Source organism: Mugil cephalus, chromosome 1 (genome assembly GCF_022458985.1).
Source record: "Mugil cephalus isolate CIBA_MC_2020 chromosome 1, CIBA_Mcephalus_1.1, whole genome shotgun sequence".
Taxonomy (NCBI): domain Eukaryota; kingdom Metazoa; phylum Chordata; class Actinopteri; order Mugiliformes; family Mugilidae; genus Mugil; species Mugil cephalus.
In genome coordinates this window covers 39,857,226-39,879,131 of record NC_061770.1, presented here as the reverse complement: position 1 = coordinate 39,879,131, position 21,906 = coordinate 39,857,226, and the positions used below count along the sequence as shown (strand labels likewise).

The 21,906-nt window shown below is 44.3% G+C and overlaps 1 protein-coding gene across 2 annotated transcripts in view; it reads right to left on the bottom strand.

Moving 5' to 3' along the window:
• slc8a4b (solute carrier family 8 member 4b) overlaps positions 1-12,826 on the bottom strand; it is a 102,209-nt gene extending 89,383 nt beyond the window's left edge. Inside the window, exon 1 of one of the 2 annotated variants that reach the window (XM_047611026.1) lies at positions 12,568-12,826. The gene's annotated coding sequence lies outside the window, so the exon portion shown is untranslated. The remainder of the gene's footprint in view (positions 1-12,567) is intronic. The other variant, XM_047611035.1, reaches the window with a different exon arrangement.
• Positions 12,827-21,906: the final 9,080 nt, after the last annotated feature.

Genomic DNA, 21,906 nt, shown 5'->3' with positions numbered 1-21,906 from the left:
CTGGTAAGCTTGTGCTTCAGCCCCTTTCTCTGCTCTATAACACGAAATCCTTTATAATCTGGATGAGATACGAGATCTAAAATCATTATTACTACATCAAGATGTCTAACGATTTTACAGACGGGGCTCGACCTCCGTTCCACAGCAATTTAATTTAATCGTGATCTCATGTGTGAAGCTCAGATCGTGTGCCCTTCGTGCACAGTAACACAGAACAAATGTAACAGATGTTTTGCGAATTTCCTAAAGAGCCACAAACTAAATAGAAGATACGTAACGGCCTCCGTGCAGCTGTGGACGCCATGCTGTGAGATTATAATCCTTCGCCGTCTAACTGGCTCTGGCAGTTTGACGGAATCTGAGCCGCGGCTTTAGATAATCCACAAAATGTAATGTATGCAATCTCGCATTGCACATTACACGTATAGTGTTACGCAACCCCGCAATCAGCATAATCTCCCCTCTGCCTTTCAACGGGCAGGAAATCATGGATGCGTTTTGCTCGCGCTCACAAAACTCACGAGCGCACGCTCTGCTCTCCCCGAGCGCAAGTCATATTGCAGATGTTCATATCCAGTATCTGCCAGGCAGCCTCCACTCGTTTTGTTTTTTTGTTTTGTTTTGTTTTTGTTTTTTGTCTGTCTGTGTGTGTGTGTGTGTGTGTGTGTGTGTGTGATGTTGAGAGGTACTGGCAGCACGGTGCTCAGACTTCCGTCCCTTTCTAATGTCACACACAGAGAAGACAGCACAAAGCCTGAGGGGGGCTAGCGAGCTAAAACACACACACACACACACACACACACACTTATCATGCATAAATAAACTAATGTGCGCATGAGAATGAACATTTAAACTTGCATAATCGCAACAATGCACCACGCAGCCTTTTCCATACTGTTACTTGACTCATATGGATTTTTCTTTTTGCTACAGTGACTCACACGTCCGACACATTGTGCGCAGGGTGCTCAATTAAGTGTTGTTTTTCTGCTGTGTTAGGCCCCGACGACACATGTCGTGCATTCACATGTTGTGCACATGTGAGTGCACGACGAGTCCTCACACCTGTGCATGGAAGTCCTCAGTCTGCAGAAACTCACCCTCCAAAGCTTCTCTCCAGTCTTACGTCACGACTATTCAGATTAGGGTTAGTGACGTCCTAATCTACAACTGCAAACCACAAAAGAAGCTCCACGAACCGGGGATTTAGTCAAGTTGACTTGTTTGGGAATCTGCAAGCTTTTGGTAAATGCAGGTGGCAGCAGCAGTAAAGGTGAAGAAAGGGGTTACTGCTGTAGGTGTGCGGAGAAAATGTTTCTCTTGCTACTGCAAGCGCAGAGGTGGAAAGAGTCCTGAGAGCCTGTGATGTACAACTATGTGAAATATTTAACATTATAGCTCAAAAATATACACTACAAGGTAAAGGCACTTATTCAGCCTTGGTCAGTGAGAGGGATGCAATTCAGAGGAACCGTTGAAATAAATGTGATAATTCAGTAGTTCAGTTCACAACCTGTGAAAGGTTTAAGTTCCTTAAAAGGGTCTCGTGCTGATTAACAGGGCTAAAGATAAATGTCCCTGACACGAATATGCATTAAACTTTAGGGTTTTTTTTTTTCTTTTGCGTGGGAGGTGCAGGTGACAAATATCTCTTCAGTGAAACTTCAAGAAATTCACATTCACATAGGAAATGTGAAGCAACAGCTGCTTTCCTGTAAGGGGCCACAAAACAAAAAGAGGGAGAAAAGTATCTATTACAGCAGCTCATCATATGATTGTCACATACAATCTCCATTTGTAGCCACATGTTTATGGGAACTACTTCTGCTAGCTGGTTTTGTTTGCGGTGTCCCACTACTGCTCACACAGCTAATTAAAATTGCCACAACAATTCAAAGAAACTGAAAGTTTTATTGGAAACCATTTGTTTTTAGCACCAACAGCTATGACGAGAATACCCTGCGCCCTTGTGGCCTTGTGATTGGATCATCAACGATAGGGGCGTGTCCTACTGAGTACAGGAAGCTTAGATTGACAGGTCTAGTGTCGTCTTCCGCCTCCTTTTATCTCTTTACTGAAATATATTGGATTCACGTCAGTGTGTATTTAAAGAAATTTTAATTTGTGGGGGAAAATAAAATATATATATAAAAATAACTGATCAACCATGCCGAACAACGACAAATGAAAGCTAGTGTGGCTTGTGGCCGTTGTCCTCATTAGTGGACACTTTACTCTGCCATCTAGTGGTAGCAAGGGTCAATACACTTGCAGTCGTTAAAACATGATTTGGGGCATTTCGTGGGATTCATTCTACAGACGATCACAGGACAAAAGTGGTTAAAACTACAGTTAAAACTTATTTATTTATGCTTATTAATGTTTCTAGTTTGATATGATGCGCAAATTTAGCAAATTTTATCAATAGCAACGAGCTACAACCTCGCTAACTAGCAAGTACTTCATTTTTCGCAATTCTGGTTTAGCTCAGCCATTGTTCTTGTATTAAAATAAACACTTTTATATTTTGTCACGCATTGCTGACTTTATTATAATATAAATATTGAAATAATCCCAGTGTCCACATATGAGGATATTGTTTTTTTCAAAAACTACTAGTTTCTGTTCAAAGATGATGCTTAGTTTTTATACATCTTAGGTCCTACTGATCCCAAATTAAAAATGCATAGCAAACTAAATGACAATAATACACTTACATTAGCATTTCTTATGCTTCTTTATACGTCCACTACATCTCAGAGGTGAGATAATGTCCAGCCAAAGCTTGAATTCATCTAACCAGTCCGTAAGAAATGACGGATGAGGCACTGTCACACAACTATGCCTACAACTTTTTAAAACATCCGCATTATGTATCCGATCTTGTTTCTTATTTCGGTGCAATTCACAGCTAAAAGCTGGCGTTTACCACGATGCTGATAGCACCTGTAAACATGGAAACGTAGCGCTACCGAGAAGATAACCAAATCCTGGCATTAAGTGCAAAAACTTGTAATCACGTGTAGTACTTGCGCAAATGTGATTTCCTATCACTAGGCAAAGGGTAAGATGTGTGAGGATGTTACACTGGATCGATTTCCCTCCGTCTCCTTTCTTTTACCACTTCTTATTTCCCACGAACCTAATTTTTCCTCCACGGCCTCGTCGTCCAGCTAAGAAACAAGTGCACTTTACAAGTGTTTTGGCACCACCCTCGGCCATGCTCATAAAGAGCTGGCGCGAGTCTACACCCCCCAACCCCCCCACCACCACCACCCACTTCAATTTGAAACGTAAATACCCCGGCGGCGGTGATGAGAAATTACTGCTTCTACAAATGAATGCCAAAAAGAGGTGTGCCACGGCGTACGGTTTGATAACAGAGCAGATGGATAACACCACTGCGCTTGATTTGTTCGTGTTCAGGAAATGAGAGCAACAGGGCTGTGGTAAAACTAATGAAGTTAAATGGAAGCGAGTGTTTCATTAGCTCAGTGCTTTCCCGTATGACCCCCCCCCCCCCTTTACTTTACAGGAGCAACGCAGAGAGGCAGTGAAAACCCTCCATCTCTGAATTAAGGCCATTATTTTCAGTAAAGAAAAAAGTGTCAGAAGAAAACAAAAAAAAACTGTATTATTGTTACATTCACGCTGACATTTGTGCCCTTTTGAAATCGGCCGCGCTGAGGTCCGAGGAGCTCGGGAAGGAACGTGAAAATGAAAAGTTTGCCAGTGAAAGCGAGCCCAAAAAAGAAATTGCACTTTAGTGTTGGGAGACATGAAATAATAACACAGATGAAGAGAGGAGGACTGGCATGCCGACAGAGTGGATTATGGGTATTTAGGAGCACCTGTTGCCCGCTCCTGCTTCATTTTATTTCATTTTATCGTCCTCATCCCTTCTTTAATCCAATCAGATAATCACACACACACATACATACCAGCCACACGTTGCATGCCACAGCGTCCTGCGTGCATGCGACGCGGCTGGACGGCTTTTATGTGTGGACTCTTATCAGATTATATAAGACAGGTTAAGGTTTAGGCGGCTGTCTGTCACCGATTACACACAAATGAATAGAAGAAACAAAAAATGGGCCAGGAAAGACTACATGTATAGGGATGCTTGAAATAACTACGGGTTCAATGGGATGTTGGGCTGAGTAGCAGGAAGAGGCGGTAATAAGGACGTACGGGAGTGAACAGGAATTGGAAAGATGCGAGGTGGAGGGGATGGAGGCGCTAAATGACCCAGGGGTGGAGTGACAGACAGAGAACGAGGGGGGGGCATGTTGAGGTAAGGAGGCCAAGAGGAGTAATGGGGCAAGCTGGGAAACAGAGGTGTGAGAGAGGGGAAGGCTGAGAGACGGAGGTGGGGGGATTAGCAGGTGTAGGAGGATAACAAGAGGCAGACAAGGACCGAACCCGGCGAGAGAAATGACGAGAGAGGAGGCAATCAGGGAGAAATGTGCAATCTGGATGAGAAAAGATGAGGATGGGAATGAAAGTAACAGCAAAACAAGAATATGAAGCAAGAGAGAGAGAGAGATTTAAAAAAAAAAACTTCTTCAGCTGTGATAATAAATCATACAGCAGCACTGGAAGTCTCATTATTTCCGTCTATAGGTTTTACATCAAAGTCTTTTACATCAGAGTCGGAGGTTGCCTGCTATTGTGGGATTATCACACTCTGGGAATAGATCACAGAAAAACTGATCAATATTTTTATATTAACAATGTGTCACATTAGTGCGTGTGAGTGAAAGCTGTTGCTAGCGGTGACAAAGTCAGACACAATTATCAGCTCATTGTTCCAGTTTTACGTACGGCAGCTTTAATGTTTTCAGTTAAAAATGTCAGATAAAACCCACCGCGGACCATTTCACCGAATGTCTGCCAGCAAATGGAGAATGCAGGGGAACATTTAACACCTAAAGACGCGGCCGCTTCCTTCGAGAACTGATGGAGAATGCATTTATGTGCATCCAGAGAAAGAAGAGCTACTCTGAATAAAAGCTAACGTTGTTTTGATAGCTACCAAAACAAAAGCTGCTCAAAATGTCTAAAAATAGTATTAGTCTGATCACAACTGATACCGTATTTCCTCTAATAGTGGCCGAAGCCTTTATTTACTCAGCCACCCAGAAACACCTGGCCATTACTGAAGAGAGGCCTTTATTTCTAATTCCCTTTGTTTCATACCAGTACGTACCAGAATATTTGTACCAGTTTCGAGTTTTACTTAATTGTTACATTCTCCAGAGTACAGTTTATTTTTAATCCCAATCCAAACAGAATGAGAGGACAGGCAGAGGCAGTGAACGGGGAGGTGCAGAAAGAGACTGGAGACGTGGAGTAAATTAAAGACTCGGGGGAAACAGGGCGGAGAGGGAAAGCGAGGGAAAATAACACACGGGAGGGTGAAACTTAAAGGGAGAGAGTAGAAAAGCACCAGAACATAAATATGCGCTGAAGGGAGCCGCTTAAACAACCAGTAGCCGCTCTGAACTCAAGGAGTTCACACGCTCCCTGATTTTGCTCGTTGCTCCTCTCGAAAGACATCGCGCCGCTTTCTTTTTAACCGTCCGCTTATTCCAGGCGACTCATCGGAGCCTCGGCAATTTTGAGGAAGGTCACACGGAAGCGGCACGTTCAGCTAAACACTCTGTGCCACGTCTGCAGCTCTGCTGAGATCCATCTCTGAAGCGTCCGATTTGACAGAGATGCAGGTCACGCTTTTATAGAGTTTGGAGAATAAAGAGACTTTTCACTTGCTTGTCCAAAGAGTCCATTATTGTTCATTTTGTCCTTACGGTCGTAGGGCTGCAACCAATTAATTTTTTTGTTTTGTTTTTCTTTTTAGGCACAGACCCAAAACCTAGCCTAGGCCTGAAGGGATTTTTAAAGGTCAATGGATTCTTCAACCGAGCCCATTTTCACAGTTGGCCACGGAGAGAGGCGAGAAAAGGACAGAAGCACGTTTGTTTTCCTCCTCCTCCTCCTCTAATGTCTCTTCTTCAATCAGAAATCTTAACCACCCTCCCAACACTTAGCGTAGTTTCACACTGTCAAGCATCAACCCGTGCCTGAAATGTAATTTAAAGCAACAACAAAATTGCCGACAACAATAATAACATCTCCAGGACAGTCTGCCCTGTGAATCATCGCATCCGACACACACACACTAAGACACAGGCACAAACAGACATAGAGAAAAACAGGTTCACAGACACGGTTACTATCTTTCTCACACACACACACACACACACACACACACACACACACACACACACACACACACCGTCGTCCGTCCAAGCGTGTCCTCCACCTCAGTGTTTTCTATTCTTAGCAGCAGCAGCAGGGCGAGCCTCTCTGCATATCAATGCCCAGCTCATCTTTAAACATCATCTGGTGGGACGCCAGTGATGACGGTGCCATCAAGCGTGTCTGCCTGCAAATTCTTTTATTTATTTATTTTATTCGTTGTCAACTTTCGTCGAATCTGAGCGTGTGCACATTCTTTTTTGGATTTGCCCCAGAACGCCTGTCGCTGCGGGCCCGGAAGACGACGGTCGTTTTTTTACTGTACAGGGCAGAGCCAGGGACTCAAGGACACGGAGAAGACGGAGCGGGGCGGCCGTCATGTGAAATCGTAGCTAATCTGTCAAGATCAATGGGATGAACCTGGTCAAGGGGGCAGGAGGACACGTGTGATTAATTCTGCATGGGAATTCATTCGCCGGCAGCCATGCACGACCGATACCGAAAATGTCAGATGAACCGCAGCCGTCGCCGTTAAATTACAAGATAAACACATTTCGGGTGGAGATGGAAGAAATGCAAATTCATAAGCGACAACGCGCAGTCGGTGCAGTTGTAATTTGCTCCGATGGTTAATGTTGGCGAATTTGAGAAGCAGATATTTTAGACCATAGGTCTAGAAACATACGGGGTCCACGGTTGTGCTGCAGGGTTGATTAGACATTTTTAGATATTCTTTCATTCGACACTAGACCTGTCAATCTAAGCTACTCTACTCAGTAGGACACGCCCCTATCGCTGCTGAGCCAATCACAAGGCCGTATATTACAAAATAGAAATAAAAAAACAAGGCTGAGTTTAATATAGTAGGTAGGGGCTCCCTACTTAATCTCTCCATCAGTTTGGACCTGATATACATTGAAGACCTGCCTAATTTTCTGCCTTTTATTAATTTTTTCTCATATTTACCCTATTATACAGACATCGTAACTCTTCTTCACTAGTTTTTCCATAACCATCATCCAGTTATTGTTGTTTGTGAGGAAATTAGTCTGAAAGTTTCACCTCTCAATGCAGCACAAAGTTGACATGTGGTCTAATAATGTTTTTCGCTTCATGATAATGACTCACTTTGCCCTAAACCTGTTGTATATCCAGGATTTTGCTGCACACGTCTTCTTAAGATAAACCCAATAAACCCATCCAAGTCCTGTATCTATGGTAAATGGTAAATGGTCTTGCTCTCATATAGCGCTTTTCTACTTACTCAAAGGTACTCAAAGCGCTTTTACAGTCAGAGACACATTCACCCATTCGCTCACACAAGCACACACACATTCACCACCAGTGCCAGTTGCACTGGGAGCAAATAAGGGGTTCAGTGTCTTGCTCAAGGACACTTCGGCATATGGCACACATCGAACTGCTAACCCTTCGGTTCATGGACAACCCACTCTACCTACTGAGCCAAAGCCGCCCCCATTTTTGGACTTTTTCTGGACTGAAATAGAATCAGCATCTGAGGGATGAAGCATTGGTGCAAAATCAGTCTTAAAACAATACGGTATCATCAACATATGCCACTTACCTGTGGGGCTAAACACATGGGGACCGACCAAGAAAGTGTTGGTAGCAATCAGTTTTTATGGATCTGTGAAAACAACTTTATACGACGATGGAGCTGCCAGATCGGTCCAGTGTGAGGACTGAGCAAACCGCTGCATGCTCCATCCAGTGCTTCAGGCTATCAACACCTCAGTTTATCATAAGCCACTTTCCCTCTGAAGGACTGAGAAGGGGTACATAAGTGTGAGGGCCAAATCAGTCTGCCGTGCAAGTGAGATCACTGTTGGGACATCTGATAGCGACGTCCAACGCGGAAATCGCACCCATTTGGCAATAAAGGTGTCAAAAGAATCCATGAAGTGATGCTTTGGGAGCCATCGGAAACTGAGTGGAATGAAGGATGTGAGAGGTCCGGCCAACCCGTTTGGCCCCCGTGAGGAAAATCAAGATGACGTGAGGTCGGCACTACTCATATTTATGGGGGGGTTTTAACCTCAGGGAGGTGTTTCAACCAGAATGCAGTCATCTATGTGATTATTACACAGAGGACTGGGACTCTGGATTTATAGTGGTGCAATGGATTTTAAATTTTTCTATAGTTTGGTCACATTATCACGAGTGTCCTGATAAATCCAGCTTTGGCTGAGACTGTAATTTAACAAATACCTGCCCTGAGTGTTAAGTTGTGGGTATAATAATAGACTTTAGTTTGATGGGTGCTGGTGGGAACTGGTCACTTTCCATGGAAGTCAAACGCTGGACAAAACTGAAACAGGAAACTCTGGCGAGTTTTTGTCGTAGATGGATAAGAGAAGACCATCAAAACATATCACAGCCCTCACATCCGATTGTTATAGTGGCTTAATTAATTAAGCCTTGCAGTACTTGTAGTACTTAATACTTGTAGCCGGGAGGACCGTGCCCCAAAACCACCGGGGCGACTCACTGTTAGGTCGCAGCAAGATTAAAATGCCTCCTGAAATAATGCCGACTCAAACAGCAGTCGAAGCAAATGATGGAGACGGAGTGGACTTTTGAAACCGCTTTCCGAGCACGAGATCAACTAGAATAACAGATTGTTGGTCAGTCGGCTAGAAAGCTTGGGATGTGAGCTGGAACTTTAATGATTGCCTGGTGAAACACATGGGAGAAAAAAAAAAGAAAAAAAAAAGAGGCGCATGCTAGCTACCAAGCTAACTAGCTTGGCTAGCTTGAGAGCTTCGACTGAACGTGGGCTCAGCGGGGCTAGTTAGCTTAGCGTTAATCAGTGTTGCCACTGATAGCCGTTAGTAGATTAATCTGCATCATCAGCACTTTGATTTTAAAAAACATTCCTCAGAGAAAAACACACAGCCCAGGAGCACGTTAACAACATCGATGGAAGAGGTGCTGACTAATTATCAAAGCGCAGGAAGCTAAATCAGCTTTTTGAAGCCTAATCATTTCCACTATGTCACAATTTGTTGAGTTATTTATTTGTTTTACACAATTAATTGGGGGTGAAAAAGCCAATTTACGCTTTAGGGTCTCGTACTGCCAGTGGTCAATATGGTAAATTACCACTTTCCGAATCAAAAGGATTATTGCCATCAGAGACTGCTTTAGCCCCGGGGGCCACAAAAAAAAAAATAATTGGTTTGCAATTTCCCTGTTGCATTTAATAGAGTTACTATTAATTATTTTTTAGTTCAGGACCACTCAGCAGTAGGAAATAATATTTACTTTCCATAACCTAATGGAAGCACTTAAATCATTTCTCCTTGAAGTCCGTCTCGGCATCAGAGATATATATAGAGAAGTATTTCTGTGCCATCAGAGTTTGACTACGGATTTCCAAATAAATTCAGTTCACAAAAAACAAAAACATCTCAACATCCGAGTAACCAGCCACAAGCAATCGATGCTTCGTTTGTTTGTTTGTTTGTTTGTTTGTAAACTGAATTTATTCAGAAATTCACACCCGAACTCCAAAGGCACAAACACGTATTTCCAGGTATGTCACTTTGCGGCCGAGGTGCATGAGAAACACTGCGGAGACTTCCTCTTTGAGAACCACACGGAGTACAGATGAGCTACACTGCTGAAAACAAATGTTTTGACTGCCAACCACACACACACACACACACACACACCAAATGCCATTTCTTCTCTGACATCCTTTACAGAACCCCCCGTTCCTGCCTAGATGAGTTGTTCCTCTTCTTCTTTTTCCATTTCTCCTTATTGTCAACCACGTCATGTTTTCCTGCCACACCGTTCACACAACACAAGACACATGCTCAGGACTAACAACGCTGCACTGGCACAGCTAACAGCCTATAGCACACGGACAGGAGATAAGAGGATGATGACCACGGGGACTCTCCTGTCCCTCTCCGCTCCCTCTCCGCTCCTGGAGAGATGCGACATGCCCGAAAGTTGTGGATTCCCTCTGTTCAGCGCATAGTAACAACACAAGTAGCCAGAGCCCGGGGCCAGTGATGAACATAATCAGATTAACACAGACAAGAATAGAGGCCGAGATGTGGGTTACCTACCGCCGTCTGCGGCGAGCTAGTGAGTATGTTGTTTAAGTCATTAACAGATTAGGTGAGTGCACAGTGAAAGGACGTGAAGACACAGACTTAGAGAGACAGTCTTGGATATTTTAGGCATCAGCACACACACACACACACACACACACACACACACAGACTTGCACGGAGGCTGCATGCATTATGACAGCCACATTAACCTGGAAGGCAAACTATATAACGGACGGCTCGGCCAGTATCGTCAATATTGACATTTCTAGGATTAAACTGTTCACAGAATAGTGAATAAATGCATGTTTTTCTTTCCCAAAAACAGCCTCCCCGTGCAGTTCCAAAACTCTAAAGAAAAAGAGACTTGTTGCTAGAGAAAACCCTAATGTGCCCAGACAGTGCCCTTATTTTTCCTTAATCTTTAAAATCATTTAATCTGCCAGGAAACAATAATTTATTCAGTTTCCTAGTTGCTAAAAACAGCTTTTTCATGGCTGAATGTTCTTTAAAATCCCCACCTTCAGACATAGCCCACATTAGCTCTTCAGCTCAGTACAAAAATAAATAAATAAAAATTTATAGTAACAGCCAGTTAAACACCATCAACACTTTTTAACTCAATGACATTTTCTTGCTGAACAAACAAAAGAGTATGCAAATGAATTTACAGCCTACATTTTCTTAGACAGCTTGGCTACTTGAATTATTGAGAGGGCGACATATCTTTATGTTAATTATTTAAAGTCCTCCCACCATCATCATCATCATCACTCATTACTGGCATCATATCCAACGATGTCATCATCACCCTGACATGAGAGCAGCTGTTAACGTAAAACACCGTCCATTAGCTCCATAGCAACAAGGTGCGCTCAAAAAAGGGGTGGGTTTAATGCCCCCCTCTTGTTGCATTCATCACAACCTAAAAAAAATAGATATATTCTCTGATGGCCAGTTCACAAGTTGTGTTGTTTCTGCTTGTGGCTGTTTTTCCTGGTGAACGGTGGGTTAATATGTTGGTATTTAGTATTTTCTTTCCATATTTCTGCTGTAATCTAAGAGAAAGGTTAATACTCTCAATGGCAGCTCTTCTATTTATTACGGCGTTCCCACATTCCCAAACCCATTAGCAAACTGTTATCAACCTCTTAAATATCACAAAAACTCCTGCCTGCTCCATTTTCATCATCCTCACAACACCACTGCCATCCCCAGGACCACCACCCTTATCCACGTTTCCAGCAGCAGCATCGTCTTGCCTGTACAGTGTGCCTCAGCAATATCATCAACATCCTCACCACCCGACTCATCCCAGTCAACATCATACTCCCAGCAGTGGACCAACGACAACCATCACCACCACCAGAAAACAGGCATTTAAATCTAATTATCAGTACCTCCTGCGCTGTAAACTGTATGAAACTAATCCATTTTAAAGTATTGTGCAATCACCGGCTAATCTTCTGTAATCTACTATTATTTCCTTCAACAGACTGTGACTGAGTTCTCCACCTGTGTATTTTTATTCCGTGGCCTTAGTACTTGGCTGCAGCTCCGTCTGTGCTCCGGTGCGCAGTCCCTCCAGAATCTGGTGTGCACCACTGTGCCTGATAACCCTCGTCTCATTCTCCCTCATGGCCACCTCAACGACTCCTCACCCCCGCTCGGCAGGGTTGTACCCCTCTAGGTTTGGGGAAATGGTACTCACTGTGGTCCAGTGAGGCTCTATCTCTCTCTCTCTACTCGTCCTGGTCAGAGGGCGCCGGCCAGGGCTCCCGGTTTACGCACGTACGCTGGTCCTCCGCGCTGAAGAGACTGCGCGCCGGCTAAACCCCTTAATTGAAGCGCTAATGAAGGCGTCTCCCGGACAGGGACCTGAGATTGAGACCCCCCCACCTCCCACCCCCGAAAACCACGACCACTGAAAACACGCCAGTGCCCTGTAAATTCCTCCGCTGTCTCCCTTCTCCTCCTCGCACTCAGCCTTATCTCACCCTAACCTCACACTGTTGTGCTCTTCATTTACGCACGCACGCACCGACCTGTTCAGCGACCGCCAGAGTGACCGCATCTCGCGTGGCGTGTACCTGCACACTTCTCTCACGCGCCGATTACCTCCTGCCACACAAACGCGGCCGAGGTTTGAGTGATAAGAGGAAAAGGGAGCAACTGCAAATGAATGAAAATCGAGGAATCTCGGTAAATAACCACGTACTTGGTGTTGTCTCACCGGGTCGGCACTCTGGGAAAAGCTCGGGTCGGGATCCGTTCATTGGTTTCGCTCACTCGTCCCTCTATCTGTTCATCCTTCCCTCCGTCCCTTCGCTCATTCAGCAGCGGAATAAACGTCTTCTCCTCCTCTGAAGCGGCGGCGACGGAGCACGCGCAATTCACCCGCTGGCTCACTCGCGCGCTCATGCGCCCTCGCTCTCTCACTCACTCGCTCACTCACTTATCTCTCGCTCTCGGAGCATCTCCCTCCTCTTTCTCTCCACTTCTTACACAGAACAACGAGATGGAGTGAGGGGGTAGAGGACGATATGTGGACCCGAGAAAGAATTTAAAAAAAAAAAAAAGAGAGAGAGATAGAGTGGAGGAAGGATGAGCTGATGTGAGCAGGAGTGGAGGGATAAGACACAGAGCCAGACAGGGGGCTATTACTGTGTGTGTCCGTTTGTGCCAACGTGTGAGTGTGAGTTGGGGCGAGCGCAGGAGGGATGAATGTGAACCAAAGGAGCATGCACTCCCAGCAGCATCACCTCTGCACCGATAAACACAGACCGGAGAGGAGAGGAGAGGAGAGGAGAGGAGGAGCAACAGAAATAGAAAGAAAACCGGTGGGCTGAGAAGCAGCAGAGATGAATGGAAGCAAAAGCAAAGTCTGCGCCTTTTTTTAGGTTCAAGGCTGCAGCCGATAGTTATTTTAGTACATTATAAATGCACCGTTACCTCTGGACTACTGAACCTCAAATCCGAGTCCAAAATTATAATATAAAATCAACAGAGGAGAAGCTAAATGTAGCAAATTGCAGAACTAGGATACAAAAAAAAAAAAAAAAACTTTGTCCAAACCCCATCTGACTCATGTGTCAGTTAATAATTTTACAACGAATGCATGATTTTGTGAAAGATTTGGCAACGCGTTGCGTGGCTCCATGAAAATCTGAATAACTCCAGCATCGTCCGTCTGTTTTCTAGTGTCTGCAGCGCACAGTAAAGGCTATATGGATTCAATGCGCTGATTGATAAGCACTGTTCTGTTTGCTTCATGTGCACTCGGAGGAGGAGGAGGAGGAGGGGGGGGGGAGAGAGATGGATGAGAGAAGTAAAGCAGGGAGAGTCCCGAGGAAGTGGACGTGGAGGGGAGCTGTGTGGGAGGGAAAAGTGTGTGTGTGTCTGTGTGTATTGGCGTTGGGGATGAAAGAGGGGAGCCGTTGTAAATAATGAGAGCGAGAGGAGAGGAGTAGTTTTACATTATCAGTCTTTTCGACACACTTGATCAGAGTCCTGTCTCGGCGTGAAGCATGGCCTTTACACTGGAAGCTAATTCACGCCCCGAGGGCACATCGCGTACACTCACAAACACACGCTCACGACTCAACGCAGTGTGTGTGTGTGCGCAGAGAGAGGACGCACGTCTTCACAGTCGGCCAAATGTCCAAATGAATTCCAGCTACACGCGCAGAATATGCAGGGGGAAAAAAAAAAAAAGAAAAAGGACAGCACACATACAGATGCCAACACATGCACCGTGCCCACACGCGAATTTCTATTAAATCTGCAGAGGAGAGTAAAGCGTATTAATGAATACAGCTGATGGTTGTGAATTGTGACTGTGAATGGCCCGTGCGTGTATTATTAAAGGCCTTTACTAATGAATAAGCGGGGACGTACTCTGTCGGAATAATTGAAAAAAGCAAAAAGAGAAAATACCAAAATCTCTTTCACCTCTTCTGTTTTTGTTAGTCTTTTTAAACTTCACCCGAACGCATCAGTATCTCCGGGAAGAGCACAAACACACACACACAAAAAAAGATGCATCCGTGTGAAAAAGCCACTGCAGCGCTCTAGGAAATCAGTTGATGTATAGAGCGGCGAAGTCCACAGAGGAGGCTGGGGTGGATGGATAGCTCAATAAAACATGACCTGTCGAGAAGCAGTCAAAAGTGGTAGAACAGTCAAAAGTGAAATTAATATAACTTCTGCTCAGATGGCTACAGCTCATGCCACATGTCAGTCCCTGGTCCCCGGCTCTGCTGTCTCTCCTCATCTCTCAGCACAGCATCAACACAGTCCAGATTCAGTGCCAGTGAACCCCCCCACCCCCCCCACCCCCATGTCTGTCTGCCTGCCTCGCCGCTGTATTGCCAAACAAACCGCATTATCTCCAGAGAAAGCTAACACTGTTTCTATGGCAATCGCAGAGTGAGCGGCGCGTTCTGTGTCACCGCTGAAAATCGCTGCTTTTCAAGAAACGTTGCCGTGAATCCGCAGCACTCTCTCTGATTGCATTTGCCGTGTGCACAAATTAGTCAAAAACGTGCGAGAGAGAAATAGCTAAAAGTATTATAAGAGTATTATATGAGTTCCCTTGTGCCTCCAAAAGAGTTGTGACTCATCAGAGAACGGATATGGGTCTTCTGAGGGAGTCCTGTTGTGTCTGGAAACAGGATGTTGTTAGTGGGGGCATTTAGGTCCTGTGGGTTGAGGGGAGGGGCCCGAGGGTGTCTGGTCTGATCTGGTCTAGGTGGGTGGTTTCATGTATAAGTAACGTCCACATGAATGAATCCCAGGTCCAAAAGTTTCCCAGCAGAACACTGTATAGTCAGTAGATGGTCAATGCTATTTACTTCTCCTCTCAGTGGTCATAATGTTATGCTTGATCAGTGTAAAAAGCTCAGCTCACGTGTTGCTGTTGCTGTTCCTCTTGACCTCCAGGTCACGTTCTATTTAAAGCACAGCGGGGGAAAAAATGTTCCCCTTTCTCCAATTTGCATGAATAAGTTATCAGATTATTAATCGTTCTGGATCGATCCCTTTTTCTTGAGAAATAACAACAAACTTCACACGTGCAATCCAGATATCACCTCAGGAATGGTGCGTTTTAATTAGCCAAGGTCAGACTAATTGGTGGTTGATGCCTGTTAGTTGGTGCCAAGACGACAGGAGTCATCGTTTTTATTCACAGTGTGTGAAGTTGCCTCAGCCCAGTGGGAAAAGTGAAGGTTTCGTGCATTTCTGAGCAGACAACTATAGCTTCCGTGTTGCTCTTGGATGAACAATACATGCTGCCGTGTGTTGCACAGACTTTGGCAGACAATCAGTTGGCGCAGCTCAAAAGCCAAACTGAAAACTAGGCTAGTTCTTCTTCACACTGATTTGGCCCCCCCGTCGTTGTTGTTGTTGTTCACTACAACCGTTCCCTTTGTAGCGGATACAAGCTGCTCTATACGCTGGCTGCATTAGCCACCAATGCAACGCGCCTGCTACTGCGTTGTGTTTCGGATATTTAACATGTGTTCTGTGTTTCTTTGTTCTATTGTGGGTAGTTAATTACAGTCACCACCGAATGCAGCAGCGGAGCAGAAAACTGCAGCTGTAATGTGGAGAGGAAAGTTTGCCAGCTTAGCACAAACTAGACCGGATACTGGAGGAAGTAGCTTTCTGAAGGTCGCAAAATTTGCCTACATGCACCTAAAACACCCAACACCGTAGAAGTGCGGTGACGTAATTGCAGTGTCAGTGTCTTTGTTGAAGTGACACAGGTTATCACACAGGCCTTGAACTATTCAGCAACTGACATTTTTGGATGAACATGTACTTGTTATTTAGGAGTAGGCCTGACTTAAAGAGATGAGTCAAAAACATGTCAGACAGAAATACACTCAAAAGGTTGGACCCCTTTTTCCTTCAGAACTGCCTTAATTCTTCATGTCATACTTTCAACAAGGTGTTGGAAACATTCCTCTGAGGTTTTGTTCCATGTTGACATGACAGCATCACACAGTTGCAGCAGATTTGTCGGCTGAACATCTATGATGAGAATCATCAACGAGGCATTTTCATCCACACAACTGCTGTTCACTGGATATTTCCTCTTTTTCGGACCAGTAAATCAGCAGTTTCCGAAATACTTAGACCGGCCCATCTGGCACCAACAACCATATCACGATCACTCACTTAAATCCTCTTTCTTCCTCATTCTGATGCTCGGTTTGAACTTCAGCAAGTTGTCTCGATCACCTCTACATGAATAAATGCACTGAATTGCAGCCATGTTATTGTCTGATTAGCTATTTGTGTTAACAAGCAATTAATGTGTTATTTATCATCTTTATGGATTAACACCTTCTGCTTGAGAAATACCGACACGGGGTGACAACATTTGAACTTTAGATGCTCACTAACTGATGTGCTACATCTCATTTTGACCAGAACGCTGTGGTTTCACCACTCCCTCACTGTGGCCCGTAATCACAGCTCTTCTTTGGTTTGGGATGGAAAAAAATATACTGCTGACTTGTTTCTACAGTGGACAATGACTGAACTAAACACTGAAAACACTGCCGTTGAAATATTTGTCTCCCAATAACGAGAGATAGCGCTAATAAAGTTATGTTTCAGAACGTCATGATGTGCTCTCTGGCTAAGAGGTACTCTAGACAAGATAACCTCTTATATTTACTGTCAGCAGCATTAGTAGCTTAGTTTAGCACAAAGACTGGAAACTGAATGCAGCAAAATCTGATTACAAGCGCCATTAAAACCACCATAAAAAAAAAAGAAAACTAAGCATCAAAGCAACAAATTGGTATTTTTCCTCTCTTGATGCTACGCTAACAAGTAGCTACTTCCATCTTTTTACCACGAGTGAACCAGAACAGAATCAGTTTTTATTATCACATGACATTTTGACCTTGTTATGCCGTTTCACCATCAAGAGCATACACCTATTTCACAACAAGAATCTGCAATCACATCAGTTTCACTTCCTATAGAAGAATATTTTCGAAGGTGGTGAAAAGAAGCCAACTAAAATACTTGGTGAAACCATTTCTTAATAACAAAACCAAAGAAAGAAGAAAAGTGACACTTGTCATCCTGACTGATAAACATGTATCCGTTACCATGATGACAACAACTCTATGTGAATACGGGCTAATAGAGGCCAATTTCTCCAAATGCCACTTCAGAAACCTCTAATGCACTCATGAAGACAGTCCCAATATTGGACATGATTACATAGTGGGACACTAATATAGCAATTCTGCTTCGTCTCCCACCTTACCGCGTGTTCTTGGCTCCTGATTATTTATGAGACACGTTGCATCAGGCCGCCGAAGCAATTGTAAGTCAAGCTGAGTACAGTCCATAGGGGAGCTGTGAAACAGAACTAAATGATGATGATGAGGATTGTGAGCAAATGAGCCTTGATAATTTGAAAGGGAAAACGATTCCACACCACACTGATTCTCTCTCACGTCTGCTGAAATATGCACGCCGACACATTCGTGCCCGTTCGTGCTTACGACCGCAGTCGCGTCCTGACACATGAAACCGACGCTCCGCGCGCCCACGGGTTGATCCTCCGCTGTCCGCTCGACGCTATCGTACACCCGACGGGCGCGCAAGTGCACCAAAGTGTGGCGCTCTGGTCGTGAGGCGCGTCGTCAATCACGATAAAAGTGGATTGCTAAGTGCTTACGTGGCTCTGGGACGGACCGTTCTGTGCACACAAAGCTCATGCACTCGATATACTGCGTGGCCTTTATGGCCGTGTCCATCTGCTCAGACGCACACATTTAGCTTAACTCAAGCACACATGTCATGATGCCCCCCCCCTCCCTGAAGACGCACTGAAGATTTAGCTGAGATGTGGACCAGCTCCATCAAGTTGCTGGGTTATTGATCAGCAATGAAAGAAAGCTGCTGGTTAATCAGGAAGCAGGAACTAATCAGATCCAGGACGAACACACTACCAATCCCACCGGATCTCATTGTAATTTGTGACACTGAAAATGTTCTCTGCAACCGAGATGATATCTAATTACCAATGTCTGATCTAAGCTGCCCTCTGAAACTGTGACGCACTTCACCAGAGCCCTGATAAGAATATACCTCTAGTAGTTTGTTGCTGTTGCGTAATGCCATCGAGAAAAATTTACAACGGAGAAGTTGCGACAAGTGAAACGAGTCATAGGGGAATTCCACTTTAGAGTTACTAGAGAATGTACTTTTTTCTCAGGTCCCCGCAGCAAGCTGCCTTAAATCAAGCTTGGTCATCGCATGCGCTGCTTGGTACAACCCATGCACCTATGCTTTTATGCTGTGTGTACAAGCATTCATTATTACACAGGATAAGGCAAAACACATTTAGAAGAACAAGTGAAAGACAACCAGCAGGCAGCTACCAGCTAGCAACCAACAAGAAGGCACCAGCTAACTAGCCTAGCCAACGGCAGTAGGCAGTATGCGGCACATCACTGGGGTTTTCAAGTGGACACCTCCCTTCACCGATGTTACGTTAAGTTAGGCCCACCACACCTCAAGAAGGCTTAACAGTGAGTTCCAGCGTCCTGGGGTCACCCCCCTCCATGCTGCCACCACACAACCACCTGACTTCCAAACACCGACAAATTAGCCCTTTTTACTACCATTCAACAAAATACACAATTGTGTTGGTCAGGCGTCCAAGCTACTTCTCTCCCAGAGACACATACACATAATCTGATGTACACATCTGCATACACCTGTACTGTCTTTTGGTGTGTGTGTGTCTCAAACGCACGTGCGCACAGTTCAATATAACCTGGGGTGTTGCAAGAAAAACGGTCCCAAAGTGCAATTCATCACTCCTGTCTCCTGTTTCTTCTCCCCTCAAGCAACGCTGACCTTTCACAATGATTCATATCACGACACAGGAGCGCACAAACACTGACACACATACATGCAGCGTGCATGCATGCACGTATAGGCGAACGCAGCTCTTACGTTTTGTGTTAACGACAGATCTGGAGAGTTGTGATTTGAAAGTTTTGCGGAGCTGAGATTTCCAGACAGATGATGAAATGTACAAAAAAACTACAGTCAAGAGTGGAGACTCCCAAAGATGGACAGTTGTTGAGCTGGTTAAAAGGATGGAAAACACATTTAGTTATTGGCAAACAAGTTCCAGTTCCTTTCCCTGTAACGATGGCCATCTATCACCGCTTTTATTTTTATTCTTTTTTATGCAGATTTGCATTGTTATGCTAATGTTACTCATCTCGTTTCGGTTCTGCTGACTGGGTCCTTGCTGGAGCCAACAGCCTGGTGGAAGTTCTCATTAGCATTCAGGGGTTTGTTAATGTAATTGTGCCGCCCCTCCTCTACAGTAGTCTACAGCACATTTTCTAATTTAGCCAACTCCAAATGCGAACAAAAGCAAAGTCAAAATGAACATAGTTTGACACTTTCAACTGGGGAAGGTCAGACTATTAAATTACTGTCTCTCCAAAGAGTTGTACTTACGTCTCAGTTGTTTCCTTTTACGATTTAGTGACCACCTGACTGAGTCCAACAAGCAGCTTGTTTCTATCAAACAGCATCAATTAAACAGGGCGCAGTGATGCCATCAGCTTTCAAGCCCCTCGTGAACTAGTTCAGTTAGCAACCCAGATACGACGGGCAAGTGAAGAGAGAAGGAAGGAAGGCTGAACAGAAACTACAAGAAAGGGGAGAAAGGGACAAACAGAGTTTGATGTATGAGGGAAATGAAAGAAGAAGAAGAAGAAATGGCCTCAGATGGGGCAGGACATGATGGAGACACCAGAGAACAGAAATGGAAACAAATAAAGGGGGAAAAAATGTTGATTTTGTTTCCAGTGGGTGAAATGATGAGGGAGGGGATTACGCAACGAGGAAGATGAATCTGCTAATGCGGATACCTTGTAGTCCCATCTGGGCAGAAAAAAGCGGCTTGTTTCGTACCGCGCTGTGCCTCCCCATCCAATCTCCTGCCTCTCATCAATGTCAGGACAAAACAAATAAAATCTTTAAAGAGGATGGATCACCCACCTCCTCCTGTGAAAGATGGGAAGGACACCGGAAGGGCGGAGGAGGGAACAGGCGTCACCTGACCCGATAATTGATAAAACTAGTATAATTTGAATATGTAACAAGGCCTGTGATTGGCAGCTTGACATCACATTAAAAGTTCACTTTATTATGTCTTTGGACTGATCTTTTAAGTCAATGCATCTAACCGAGCCTAGCTAATATAAAGAGGAGTGAATACATTTTAGAATAAGAATGAGAATTCATGCACATTCACAAAAATTATTTATGTATAAATCAAAGCTATATCTTCACGGGGAGTGTTTCATTTTTACGAGTAGCACTTGTGTAGTTGAAGTGAAACCACACATTAAAGTGCATTTGGCCTATTGTGCGGTTAAAGATGAACCACTTAATCGTGGTGCAAAGAAAAGAAAAAAAAAAAAACACCGTTGTATGGCACTGTATGGTGGTACTGCACAAAAATACATTTCGCTCGAGGCAGAGCTTCACACTCGTGTGCATAAACGGATTAGACAACAAAAGCTGAATTAACCGCAGACAATTAAAGCTGCACGATGCTTACGAACATATTGCGGTTACTTAATGATCTATTATTTAGCTGCAGCAAACTGTTAATAATTTAAACCCTGCAAGGATGTGCACATCCAGTGTACATTTCAGGCTGCAGTTGAGTAAAAAAGGTGAACGTCAACGGACGCTTTTGTACGAACAACAACTACTCATTACCTCTCATTAAAGTGACGTGCACATGTTAAAGATCGCATATGGAGAGCATACATCTCAGAGCATCTCTCTGAACAACACCGCCGCAACCACATCAACACAACCAAACCGTAAGTGATATTAGAGGGCTAGGGAACTGCTTTTTACGCGTGTGGCTTTTACGTTGACGAGATAGAGAGCAGGCGTGGGTGGAAGTGGAGTGTGTGGGTCCAATAAAGTCCAGGCTGAGATTGATTACAGCATATAAGCTGCTTTTTAAGCTCACGGCCAAACACAGATATTCTTAAAGATACTCTGACTTTATGCTAAGAAACTTAGAAAGAAAAAAAAGGTGCTTAATGGCTCGACATTTTGGGAAATGTGCTTATTTGCCCTCCTGCTGAGCATTAGATGAGGGCTCTTAAATGTTTTTTAGGCCAAGGACCCCAAACTGATGGAGAGATTAAGTAGTGACCCCCTACCTACTATATGTGCTCTATATTAAACTCAGCCTAGTGCTATTTATTGGCACTGGTGTACTGATGGATAAAGAAAATAACTGACAGATTAAATTATATATAAATAATGTCTAATCAACCAAAGAGTCTGCGACCCCCCTGCAGTACCTCCATGGACCCCCCCCTACCTTAGATGATACCACTGAAGCTGTTTAGCCGGAGCCAGTCTGACTACGTCCAGCTCTAAAACCAATTGACTGACGCGTATCATGTTCGACTTCACGTTTACAGGTGGTTTGTGTCGAACGTTTTTTCAGCAAACGTGCTAATTAGGA